The sequence below is a fragment of the Panulirus ornatus genome, chromosome 11 (assembly GCF_036320965.1).
Source record: "Panulirus ornatus isolate Po-2019 chromosome 11, ASM3632096v1, whole genome shotgun sequence".
NCBI classification, from domain to species: Eukaryota; Metazoa; Arthropoda; class Malacostraca; order Decapoda; family Palinuridae; genus Panulirus; species Panulirus ornatus.
The window spans coordinates 63,392,406-63,406,584 of NC_092234.1; the positions used below are offsets into that span (position 1 = coordinate 63,392,406).

General features: G+C 41.7%; 1 long non-coding RNA gene across 2 annotated transcripts in view; it reads right to left on the reverse strand.

The window, feature by feature from the left end:
* LOC139751607 (uncharacterized) overlaps positions 1 to 11,778 on the reverse strand; it is a 292,242-nt gene extending 280,464 nt beyond the window's left edge. Inside the window, exon 1 of one of the 2 annotated variants that reach the window (XR_011713379.1) lies at positions 11,450 to 11,778. This is a non-coding gene — a long non-coding RNA (uncharacterized lncRNA). The remainder of the gene's footprint in view (positions 1 to 11,449) is intronic. The other variant, XR_011713381.1, reaches the window with a different exon arrangement.
* Between the last annotated feature and the right edge of the window lie 2,401 nt (positions 11,779 to 14,179).

Below are 14,179 nucleotides of genomic sequence, written 5' to 3' on the forward strand. Positions count from 1 at the left end.
AACCACCTCACACCACATATTGTCCTCAAACATCTCATTTCCAACACACCCACCCTCCTCCACACAACCCTATCTAGAGCCCGCGACTCGCAACTATATAACGTTGTTGGAACCACTATACCTTCAAACATGCCCATTTTTGCTATCCGAGATAACGTTCTCGCCTTCCACACATTCTTCAACGCTCCCAGAACCTTCGACCCTTTCCCACCCTGTGACTCACTTCCGTTTCCATGGTTCCATCCGCTGCTAAATCCACTCCCAGATATCTAAAACACTTAACTTCCTCCAGTTTTTCTCCATTCAAACTTACCTCCCAGTTCACTTGCCCATCAACCCTACTGAACTTTAATAACCTTGTTCTTATTTACATTTACTCTCAGCTTTATTCTTTCACTCACTTTACCAAACTCAGTCACCAGCTTCTGCAGTTTCTCACATAAATCACCCACCAGCGCTGTATCATCAGCGAACAACAACTGACTCACTTCCCAAGCTCTCTCATCCACAACAGACTTCATACTTGCCCCTCTTTCCAAAACTCTTGCATTCACCTCCCTAACAACCCCATCCATAAACAAATTAAACAACCATGGAGACATCACACACCCCTGCCGCAAACCTACATTCACTGAGAACCAATCACTTTCCTCTCTTCCTACACGTACACATGCCTTACATCCTCGATAAAAACTTTTCACTGCTTCTAACAACTTGCCTCCCACACCATATATTCTTAATACCTTCCAAAGAGCATCTCTATCAACTCTATCATATGCCTTCTCCAGATCCATAAATGCTACATACAAATCCATTTGCTTTTCTAAGTATTTCACACATACATTATTCAAAGCAAACACCTGATCCACACATCCTCTACCACTTCTGAAACCACACTGCTCTTCCCCAATCTGATGCTCTGTACATGCCTTCACCCTCTCAATCAATACCCTCCCATATAATTTACCAGGAATACTCAACAAACTTATACCTCTGTAATTTGAGCACTCACTCATATCCCCTTTGCCTTTGTACAATGGCACTATGCACGCATTCCGCCAATCCTCAGGCACCTCACCATGAGTCATACATACATTAAATAACCTTACCAACCAGTCAACAATACAGTCACCCCCTTTTTTAATAAATTCCACTGCAATACCATCCAAACCTGCTGCCTTGCCGGCTTTCATCTTCCGCAAAGCTTTTACTACCTCTTCTCTGTTTACCAACTCATTTTCCCTAACCCTCGCACTTTGCACACCACCTCGACCAAAACACCCTATATCTGCCACTCTATCATCAAACACATTCAACAAACCTTCAAAATACTCACTCCATCTCCTTCTCACATCACCACTACTTGTTATCACCTCCCCACTTGCGCCCTTCACTGAAGTTCCCATTTGCTCCCTTGTCTTACGCACTTTATTTACCTCCTTCCAGAACATCTTTTTATTCTCCCTAAAATTCAATGATACTCTCTCACCCCAACTCTCATTTGCCCTTTTTTTCACCTCTTGCACCTTTCTCTTGACCTCCTGTCTCTTTCTTTTATACGTCTCCCACTCAATTTCATTTTTTCCCTGCAAAAATCGTCCAAATGCCTCTCTCTTCTCTTTCACTAATACTCTTACTTCTTCATCCCACTACTCACTACCCTTTCTAATCAACCCACCTCCCACTCTTCTCATGCCACAAGCATCTTTTGCGCAATCCATCACTGATTCCCTAAATACATCCCATTCCTCCCCCACTCCCCTTACTTCCATTGTTCTCACCTTTTTCCATTCTGTACTCAGTCTCTCCTGGTACTTCCTCACACAAGTCTCCTTCCCAAGCTCACTTACTCTCACCACCCTCTTCACCCCAACATTCACTCTTCTTTTCTGAAAACCCATACAAATCTTCACCTTAGCCTCCAAATGGATTTGTATGTAGCATTTATGGATCTGGAGAAGGCATATGATAGAGTTGATAGAGATGCTCTGTGGAAGGTATTAAGAATATATGGTGTGGGAGGCAAGTTGTTAGAAGCAGTGAAAAGTTTTTATCGAGGATGTAAGGCATGTGTACGTGCAGGAAGAGAGGAAAGTGATTGGTTCTCAGTGAATGTAGGTTTGCGGCAGGGGTGTGTGATGTCTCCATGGTTGTTTAATTTGTTTATGGATGGGGTTGTTAGGGAGGTGAATGCAAGAGTTTTGGAAAGAGGGGTAAGTATGAAGTCTGTTGGGGATGAGAGAGCTTGGGAAGTGAGTCAGTTGTTGTTCGCTGATGATACAGCGCTGGTGGCTGATTCATGTGAGAAACTGCAGAAGCTGGTGACTGAGTTTGGTAAAGTGTGTGAAAGAAGAAAGTTAAGAGTAAATGTGAATAAGAGCAAGGTTATTAGGTACAGTAGGGTTGAGGGTCAATTCAATTGGGAGGCGAGTTTGAATGGAGAAAAACTGGAGGAAGTGAAGTGTTTTAGATATCTGGGAGTGGATCTGGCAGCGGATGGAACAATGGAAGCGGAAGTGGATCATAGGGTGGGGGAGGGGGCGAAAATTCTGGGAGCCTTGAAGAATGTGTAGAAGTCGAGAACATTATCTCGGAGAGCAAAAATGGGTATGTTTGAAGGAATAGTGGTTCCAACAATGTTGTATGGTTGCGAGGCGTGGACTATGGATAGAGTTGTGCGCAGGAGGATGGATGTGCTGGAAATGAGATGTTTGAGGACAAAGTGTGGTGTGAGGTGGTTTGATCGAGTAAGTAACGTAAGGGTAAGAGAGATGTGTGGAAATAAAAAGAGCGTGGTTGAGAGAGCAGAAGAGGGTGTTTTGAAATGGTTTGGTCACATGGAGAGAATGAGTGAGGAAAGATTGACCAAGAGGATATATGTGTCGGAGGTGGAGGGAACGAGGAGAAGAGGGAGACCAAATTGGAGGTGGAAAGATGGAGTGAAAAAGATTTTGTGTGATCGGGGCCTGAACATGCAGGAGGGTGAAAGGAGGGCAAAGAATAGAGTGAATTGGAGCGATGTGGTATACCGGGGTTGACGTGCTGTCAGTGGATTGAATCAAGGCATGTGTATGGGGGTGGGTTGGGCCATTTCTTTCGTCTGTTTCCTTGCGCTACCTCGCAAACGCGGGAGACAGCGACAAAGCAAAAAAAAAAAAAAAAAAATATACATATATATATATATATATATATATATATATATATATATATATATATATATATATATATATATACATATATATATATATATATATATATATATATATATATATATATATATATATATATATATATATATTCCTATGAGTCCACGGGGAAAATGAAATACGATAAGTTCCCAAGTACACTTTCGTGTAATAATCACATCATCAGGGAAGATACAAGAAAGAAATATAAGTCAGCTGATATACAACGAAGAGACGTGGCTACCTCGCTGACGCGGGAAATGGCGAATATGTATGGGGAAAAAAATAAAATGAAATAAATAAAAAAAAAAATATATATATATATATATATATATATATATATATATATATATATATATATATATATATATATATATATATATATATATATACTGGTTGTTTTACCATCTGGTTGCAAGATGAAGAGGTTCATACCATCACCAACCATGGAACACCCAACATTAATCTGGCCAGGAGAAAAGCATGCGCTCTCCAGGTTGAGACCAACAAGTGTGAGTGATTGGCCATGTCTTGTTGATGCTCATGGTAAAGCTGAGTTACACTGGGAACTGCAAGCGCTTGAATTTAAGTGGCGAGTCAGGCGGAATGACTGGAATGTGTCAAATAAAGACATCCTGTCCTGCAGCACGACCAGTCATGGCTGTAGTCTGAGTGATATGTGTCAACAGCTTCTTGGCAGCCAAGCGCGTTCCATCGCAGAGTATTTGTGGATCCAGATTCCCGTGAAGAACGGCGGGTGCACCAGTTTTGAGCCGTAGACTGCATGGTGGCACATCCAGTGATGCAAGACAATTGAGGAATTCACCTGGGTAACTGAAAGCCTCATTTGTGTCTGGAAGAGCGTTAATCCTTTGCAGTTGGTCCGGTAACTGAGCGACAAGCTCCATACTTGTGGTATCGTCAGCATCATTCTTTGGCGCCGTCATGGATCTTTCGCGCATCCACTCGTGAGCGTGGAAATGATAAGCGACATTTGGGAAACCGATTCTCTGAGTTTTTGTAGTGTTGTGGCTGTTCTACCCATCTTTCCCAATGGGATTCTCTCATTTAGATTCTCAGATAAAATTCCGCCTTCTTTCCAGTTGGATTAGTCTTGCTCCAAAGTCTCCAACAGAAGCATCACCCGTCAAATACACTCGCATGGTGGTTTTTAGGTTGAGTAGCTGTATTAATATTGTCCCAGATATATGAAGCTGTGATGCAGGAATGCAGTTCATTTCCCTTAATTCCACGCACAACGACTGGAAGGGTTTGTCGAAAGTCCCCAGCCAACACCAGAGTAACGCCACCCATTATCCTGTCACCATGTCGAGGATCTTGCAAGTTCGATCCAGACCTTCAAGGACATATCTGTGAGACATGGTGTACTCATCCTCAGCAATGAGCTTACACTCATGACGGACCCTTGCTTTGCCAATGCCCCTTCCGTGTTGGAAGTTGGTGCCTCGCAATTGCCAGATGCGAGGGCAGCTTCTGGCAGTAGCTTTTGTTGTTCTGTCTGCTGCTTTAACTGTTCGCTGATATGCAGTTTGAGCAGCACTAGCAGCAGCCACTTCCTTTCTCCTTAATGTTAATGCAATTACTCGCCGTTGTGGAGTTAGAGCTGCTCTGGTGGCTGACCTTACTGTTCAGTTTATAACGTGTTTAACTGCCTGTTGTTCAGCAGTATGAGCTACTGTGGGTGCATTTACTCGCTATTCTACATTTTGAGTTGCTCTAGCAGCAGCCCTTCCTGTTCTGCCCGAGACTTTTCTAAATCCTCGTTGTTTTGCAGCTTCAGTTGCTCTTGCAGTAGCTATGACCTATCTATTAAGTTTCAGTCTTCTGTCCTGTTGTTCACGGGTTTCCTGAGCATGGTCTGTAGCTATCGCGATATATATATATATATATATATATATATATATATATATATATATATATATATATATATACATGATGTGTTTACGGTGGTTACTTTCAGACATTTTTTTCTTTTCGTAATAGCCATCCACAAAGAAATTTGGGTCGAGAGTTATCGAGGTTGACAATAATACAGCCTGCGGAGTAACTTGGCTCGAGTCACACATCATAATGTGTCTGTATGTCTAGACGTCGGGGAATTCTACACTATTTGGAAAGTAAGGAACCGCTTGTTTTCTATGTGGTTTTTCGCTACAGCATTGAAAACATGGGCACGCGCATGCGCGCAGGCATGTGGTCGAGTAACATGACTCAGGTGCACACGCTCAGAGTACGTACAGTATACGAGCCAAATTTCAGGTCTCTCCGGTTCTTTTCTCTTAAGAGTTATGGCTGTCACAGGTAGCAGCAGGAGGCCCGGACGCTTCAGGGGTTCCCACACAACATGCCGTACATCCCAGGTGTAGGATCAGAAACTGAAGATAAATATTTGCCGGTAATTTGGAATCTGGGTGCAATGATAAAACCTCCATAGAAATGTTTTCAGATATTCCTTTGGTTATAGTTTTCGAAATCCAAAATTCACGATGAATTCCTTTTTTTTTTTTTCTATGAACCGTTCGCTTTGTGCTGGTCCTCAAGACGCAAGTCGGCCTCCGTGGAGGCAATCAGGCAAGCGCTCAGTGACGAGGAGGAGCGTCTTCTACCACTCTTCTTGCCCGCTGAAGGAGGGACGACACAAGCTATATCAACAGTCCCGAGATGAAAGTCATTTGAAAGACTAGGAGGGATAGGAGGAGCTGCTCCCGCCCTCTCGTCGCTTTTACAGATTGCCACTCACTGTCACCTGAGCTGGAGTCTGCTTGATTAATCTGGACTCTTCTGATCAGGGCTGAAGTTAAAAGTGACCCGGAAACTTTCCTATGTGTACCTGTGATACTGTCAGACCTTGCCAGCGTAAGACGCTTTCTAATGTGCTTCTTCAGACTACAGGAATTCAGTTTCAAGGAAGATTTCAGGATGTATTTCTTAAACTTATATATATATATATATATATATATATATATATATATATATATATATATATATATATATATATATATATATGTGTGTGTGTGTGTGTGTGTGTGTGTGTGTGTGTGTGTGTGTGACATACCAAGCTTCTTCGTTCTTTTCTTTTTTTATCTGTTCTTCCCAGCAATCAAAGTTTAGAGCTATTTTTATTCGATTTTGGGGCCAACTGTCTAGCAACTTGGTGAGCATGTGGCCTCCCGGAACACTTCGCTACTAGCCTCCCAGTACACCCAACAACCTCAGGGCACACCTCACTATCAACTTCCCAGTACATCTAGCAACATACAGGGACCCAGTACAACTAACAACATACAGGGACACCTCCACCAGCTTCCCAGTACACCCACGAGGTTCACAGGGTGGGTGACTAATCAACTGGCACCGCTATATATGAGGGTCAGATGCTGCAATGAAAAGAGAAATCAACTTCGAGAATAGTTATGTTCGTACTAAACTTCCAACTGTTATCTCAGTACCACAGCTTGTGCTTCACCACGTACCACCACCTAATGTCAGTAACCATGTAACTCTTCCAGTTACTCGTCCAACACGTCGAGTGATGCTAATCCATGTCAGGACTTACGTTCACAATGTCAATCACCGACATCATGCGAATGAGGAACACGACACTCGAGAAAAGATTTTTAACAAGAACACTCATCCCCCGTGGACGTGGTTGTTGCTCTGCTACACCAGCACGTTTTCAGTATCCAACTTAGCCTAAACTTTAAAAGCTCTCCACTTAAAGCACTACGTGCAGGAGGCAAAGTTAGACAAAACAAGAAAAAGAAAAAAAAAAACAGGCGAGTTCAGCACTCTTAGTCTCGTCACTTGTGCTTCAAACGCCCTCATCATACACTCCACTCATTGTTCTGCATCCTGCACTGACTCCTGAAGATTGTATTAGCCTGCTCAAACTTTATGTTTCCTTATGACACAGGTATCAGTGGGGACAGTGTCAATGTTCATGATGCATTAGATGCCACGCGCTCCTACTAAGATCAGTAATCAATATAATCCATTTACGTGGGACAATGTTGAGCACAGGTTTGTGTCGATTTCACCGAAACCTCGGACCAATAACACTCCTATCCAGAGTGCATCCAGTCATTCCGGTAGTACAGGTAAGTAACACCTGTAGTGACAGGTCATGAGCGGTAACGGACAGACATATTAGGATACAGTGTTGCCATAGCTCAGACATCACCCTTTACCAAAAGGCAGTTTCCAGTATCATGACTGATACATAATTACTATTGTGATGATAGATGTAAGCGTCACCGACGTATGAGTGGAAGTACAGTGACTTTATGTTAAAACAGATGCATCACTGTTACCAGAATATCTGCGAAATTGTGAAATCGTTGTATTTTCACTGTGACATTAACAGTTAAAACAAGACATGTTTCGTCGTTGTTAACCAAGCTGTACGACGAAGGGCTCACGAATGCAGTCTTGTGGCACACACAGGTACCACCAGAGGTTTAAGACGTCGCGTTCGCCTTTCTTGACGATGTGAAGCAAAGTATCGACCTTCACCTTACTTGTACCCCAGACCGTCACAGTCACATTCCTAATCCTCTGGAATTTTTCCTTTCTTCTCGGACTGTTTCACGTTATGGCGATATGTTTCACTTCCAGTTCATTCATCTGACCCCATCCTGGACACAACTCTTCCTGACTCCCTCCTCTCAACCACCAGTTATCACGTTTAGGTGACGTTCACAGGGTTAACTATTTTCTTTTCATTTTCAATGGGAAAATTACTGTCTCTCTTCTGACGTTTATTTGGGTATCATACTAGTGTAGCCTAGCAGTGTAACGGTGGTCTGCCTTGACCTTAATGTGGCAGTGTTGGGTCAGTGAGAACCTGAGCGCGTCGCATGTTGAGTCACACCTGCCGGTCTACGTGTGTGTGTGTGACCTGAGACATATCGTAACATCATACGACAGATATTCGACAAGGGAACAACAAAGCTTTTCCTTAAAGAAATGCTGATACAGGGAAAGTTCAGCAGTAAGGATCTTGCCGATGGTGCGAGGAATAAGAAAGAAACATGACTTTTAAGTTTCTCAATAAATCTGACGATGTCGACGACGTGGAACAGATCGATGGAAGAGCGAGGAACCGACTCTCAGGAACCTACAACACGAAACTGAACGAGACAAAAAACATCACAAAAATTGTCTGAAAATATGTTTATAAAAAGAGAAGACGAGTGATAAAGCTGAATGAAGCAATAGTGGACAGCGAAACAAAGAATTCTAAAGACTTATAATGGTGAGCCTATGGTCAGTTCCAACGGCCGTATCCACAATAACTATTTACTTGTATGACGCCATATCTTAGTGGACAGCACACACTTTAGTGATACAAAAGTCAGTAACGGCGCCGAGGATTCGAGTGCATCACCCACATAAATGTCAGGAATCCAGATTTGTTCGCAGTTGTAACTGATAAAGTTCATTGAATGTCGTAACGATTGACAGTTTCGACATTGCCTGAAAATACAACAGACCTTTCGGTTCCTGTACAGTGTCATGAATTCTTACTCGCCACTGTGGTGACTGGTGTATCACCTCTCCAGCGGGCAAGAAGAGTGAATCGTTTAGATCCTTATTTTTTTCCAAAGTTAAGCAAAACACGATAGTAGCTTTCTTTCACGAACAATTATTGGCTAACGTAAAATACATTGTCCTCACAACCCAAAATCAGTTAAACTAGCCAAGAGTTAATACGAGTATCATCTTTATACCAAGACGGATATGGGATATGGAGTTATAAATACTTACTTGACTAAGAGTCCAAAACAATGCAGTTTTTATCAGCCCTCCCAGCCTAACTTGAAAGCTTGAACCTTATGCTGCAGTGCTGGTTCTGTTTCCTTTTTCCACAAACATTATTTTCGTATCTGCCCCCGAGAGTTGGCTACTTAGGTGTTCTTCTCACAATATATTGGCTTCCAACAGCAAGAATTCGAACCCGAGACCTTTGGCGTGGTAGTTAGGAACGCTAGCAGCTCGGCTGTAATCGCCCCTAATAGGGAAATGACAATTCGATTACAAGTAATCGAATACCCTTCGTCTCACTTCCATGAGCAACGAGGTCTACACCGGTCAATTTCCATCAGGCTCACATTACCAGCATTAGCATCTTACAGAACTTTGCTGTCGAAAGTAAAGGTATATGAACACGAACATAATGCATATGAACGCACACTTTCATAAGATGTTGGTAAAACTACATGGAAACAAAATACGAAGTGTCAAGCACGTTCGTATAATTGACTTTTTCAAGACAGAGTACAGATAAAAAGGACCAGAAGCAGGTGAATGAACTGAGAGACAGGGATTAAAACACAGGTCACCCTAACGACCACGCCTCTACTAGGTTACAAACTCAGGTTAACCTATGTTCTGGGAAACAGGTTTACAGTTACTTCACTTATAAACTTATCTAATTCATATAAACAAACATTCTGATTCATGCTGATAGCTTTACTATGTATGTTTCATACCGGACGATTCAACAATCCATTACTGAGCTATTGTGTGATACCCTTAACATTGCTCCTCTCCATTTGATGACCAAAATGTCCAAGGTAAACAAACATTGCATTAGTCTTGACCATATCTAACAATGTTTTTATGTTGTTGAAGCTTAATACTAATAAACTTCCAAGACTGATCACACTCTTTACAATGGATATTGTTCACAAAACCCTTCTGAAAAGTTACAGATTTTCTAATAACAATTTCCATGACAGTATTATCATTATGAATACTACGCTATTATTAAAAGTTTTCAATAAAACAGGAAATAAGAGCTTTTATCAAAAGTTTTCAACAAAACAGGAAATAAAAGCAAGTTCTCGCAATAAGGTAATACAATATTGTTTTTGTCCAAAAATTGTTCTTTAGGTTGAACATTGTAAAGTCTCTTGCAAGATTACAAGCCGAGTCAGGGAAATGTTTGGGAAACTAATTCATAATCAGTGTCACACATACTGCAGAGTTCATCAAATTGAAAACTAGACTACATATGCGAAATGCTCCAAGACACAGTGATGAAAACAAAGTACGCTTCCCTTTGCTGTAATGAGCAGAGTAATGGCAGATATATGAACAAACATTTTATGGGTTTACGATTAATGCTAAAATTAAGGTTATTTCCATCTCTGTGAACATTAGTCTGAATGATAGTCTGTCTCATATACAGGAGTGAACTCTTTGAATGTGCCAAACAAAATTGGAGAAATACTATTCCATGTTAATCAATAGGACACAAACAAAGAATATCGTCAACATCTGTACCATTTGATATGACTGAGATGTCAACAGCATTTTGCTTTCAAAAAAAGAAAATTACTTACGAGAGTTGTGAGAGGATTTCTCATACTCATACCAAACTGCTGTGAGTAGAAACTAAAACTTACAATCTTTGACACATACTTTAACGCTAAAATGGTACTTGTAGGCGACGGTAAAGTATGCTTGTCTAGCTCTTATGCCAAAAACACCGGTGAATCATCAACAGGGATTTTGGCGAATAACGACGCATCATAACTAGTAAGCTTAAATTTATAATCAAGTTGACGCTACTAAGCTTTACGCAAGATCGATAATGTTTTTAATATGAGAAAATGATACTGTGTCAATCATTGGATTGATAATACTGACAAGCCATTTTCATAATCTATATACAGCAGATCCCGCTGAAGAGACTACAGATCTTATTGGGTTTCCTGGTTTAGGAGTCTTAATTAATCTATACATCGAAGGCAAGGAAGGACAGACGGACATATTTTCCTTTTGGACATGATCCCACAGACACGGTAAACGGCAAGTTGATGAGAATATAATAAGTTGTATAAAGGCAACGATGAATGAAATAATGACTTTGATGATGATAGCGGTTAGTGGCGGTGATGAAGACTGGTAAGAGGTGAGGAGGTACATGTCTGTCCGTTTATTTGGTAACACTGGCTGTACCATTTACGGGCGATACAGAACAGCTTAAGTCACATCACAAAATTGTTAGTATAAATGAGAAAACGTTGCATCCCTTCAACAATACGTTACATAGCATTTTAAATGAGAAAAGAGAAAGGTGGTGGTGATTACAGGTGGACTGGAAGGGAATGGCAACACACAAACGCCAAGTATATTGCCAATATCTCCTCAACAGATGACGTACAACAACAAACAATACGACATACACTTTACATTAAAATTCAAAACATTTAATCATCAAGGAAATGGGTACTCACCTGAGCGTTCTCGCTGGCAGCTTCATCTCAGATGTCACGACGTTGTTTGAACCGATCAAACCAGCCTTATATGTGTCCCCTCAATAATGGTTCTTAACCGTCGATATATCATCCAACTTGAAAGCATCACCAACACCGACCTGATGCTAACCAGTTTCAAACTGCCCCAACACGTAATTATATATACACGCAGAGGCTTTTCTTGAACACTTTAGATTCACTTCTAGCACTAAAACCTGCATACTCTTTTTCAGACATGGTGGTTAAGGAACAGTCACTACAATATCGAAAACTCGGTAAGTCAACAAGCATGTGCCCATAGTGTAACAGCGGCAAAATTTGTCTTGTATTAACAGAATGCTGGGATTGCGCTCGGATTGGTTGGTTGAGTATAAACAATTGTTCTCGGAGATTATATTTGTTCGGGTTCATGCATTTTGACTTCTTTTATAGATTTCAATTTTTTTTTTCTATTAAAATTCCAAGATGCAAGCAAAAGCACTATAGATATAACGAAACACTTCAAAGGGGTAGCGCTAACATACGAGTAGTTTCGTCAGTTATCTACCAGTAATATGTGCGACAGCTGTAATGCTTTGTTTATTGGCAAGAGGAAGCGACACCTCAGGATGCGCTTCCTTGAACACCATTGGCGGTCAGTACGAACAAACTGTCCAATTACCAAACTCCTCCTCTCAGCAACACCCAATCACGCTCACGACGGTGACCAACCAATGTCGACAGCGGGCTTCTCTGTGATAGCCAGGAACTCATCAAACACCGATCTGCTAATACTGAAGTCCCTCCTGACCTACAGGAACAAACCCAGTATAAATAATATTGAGTTAAAGGCAGTTGATCAATTCTACGTTTTACAGGGTCACTATAAATGCTTAGTTGTTTTTTAATGTATTTCTTACCGCTAGTATATTTAGTCATGACTTTAATTTCGACTAGGAATTATTGCCCCTACTGAATTTATACAATTCGCGCTCTAATGAATTTTTGATAATGTGGGATTGTTAATTACTAATTTTCTAAATTTATTCATTCACGATTATTCATATCACGTTGGGCTTTTATGATATATGTTTTCCAGCTGCTCCTTGCTACCTACGCAAGATTTCCCTGTTCCCTGCTCCCGATTTTTATCGGACAGCAGCAGGCTCGCCGCTGTGCAGCAGACCCAACCAGGGTCGGTATACCGTCGCCTCTAATCGACACCAAATGCTTATAAGACACGTCTGAGGAAGGAAGGGTGGGAATGATAAACAGACTCTCCCATGGGTAGCGGACCACCCGTTGGAACCCCGTCAGTTGCTGAGGGTTTCCGTCATTCAAGCCTAGTATTGTGGATTCATCAGACGCTCTCTCTACCCCTGAAGAAATCGTTTTCTCTTTCCGCTGTTGTGGAGGGGCCTGCGGATCCTACGGTGAGAGTAAGGTCTGGTGTATTCGCTCCAGATGTGCCTCTGGTGTTGTGCACCTCGCTTACTGGGTTTATGTACACATCAGGGAGTCGCAGCAGCCTACCGAGTCACTGTGGGGTCCCAGATCGCGAGGGAGCATCCACGGTTGAGGGTTGTAGGAGATAAGGTTTTATAGGGGGGGGATCTTCATAAATCTCCCACTCACAACCAGAGTGGATAGAGTTCTACCGTCTTCTGTTGAAGCCGCCACTTGCCACAGAAATCCTTTTAGTCAGCATCCCTTTTAAGGAGATGCCTCATTCACCGTGTTTCAGACTTTGTGTGTGTGTGTGTGTGTGTCCCACCGTGGCTGTATCACACTACGCGTGTCTGCCTCCCTGTACCAGTTGTCTGTCCTGCATTATATGTCTATTGGCGCCATTCTGGAGGACCGCCACGCTGTCTATGGTGGGGTCATCTGTGCCATGCCATTTTGATTTAGTCAGGAGCCCTTCCCTCGGTCATGCCCTAAGATATACAGACACCTGATGTAATCGTGCCTACTGCAAATACATTCTGTAACATCTGATTTCAAACAGTGATACACCACTGGGTCCTAACGAAGCTATTTTTGGTAGTGGATGAGAACAGAGACTTATGGACTAGCGTGGTAGGAGTAGAAAGACATACAAATTTTACACAGGAAAACCTATCGTATCACTATGGAGGTGTAGATAATGTCCGATTTGAAGCAAAATATCAAGTCTATGCTTGAACGTATCTATGGTACTGCTTTTAACTGCCGTGGTAAATCATTCCATATGTTAACAATCTTGTTGAAGAAAAAGTACTTCGCCTCATTCGAGGAAATGTCCTATATGTAATATATTTTGATCAACATTTGTATTACTTTCTATGTTAACAACTGTACACATCTCTAATGTGATGTGTTCTCACTCCCCATGATAATATCTGAGCTTCGCATTCATATGGGCCCTGATACTCTGTATATGTAGTGCGTTTTGTATCCACTTGAATCGTATACAAATACAATTTAACTCTGTTCCGTATGACACCACCTGTATCACTTAGTATTATGTAATTACGCATCATGTATTTGACATACCTCTAGACCTCCCTCCTTCCCTGACAGAACCTTTTGGGTCCTTGCTCCCAACCCCTGTCACTTTCCTATGTCGATGTATTGCACTTACTGTATACTTTATACATGCGTCCACCTACCCTTACACTTGTTCCCTTCACCCAGACTTTAACGGAAATGTTTTGTTTACGTTAATTAGCTCATTTGGTTAAAAAAAAA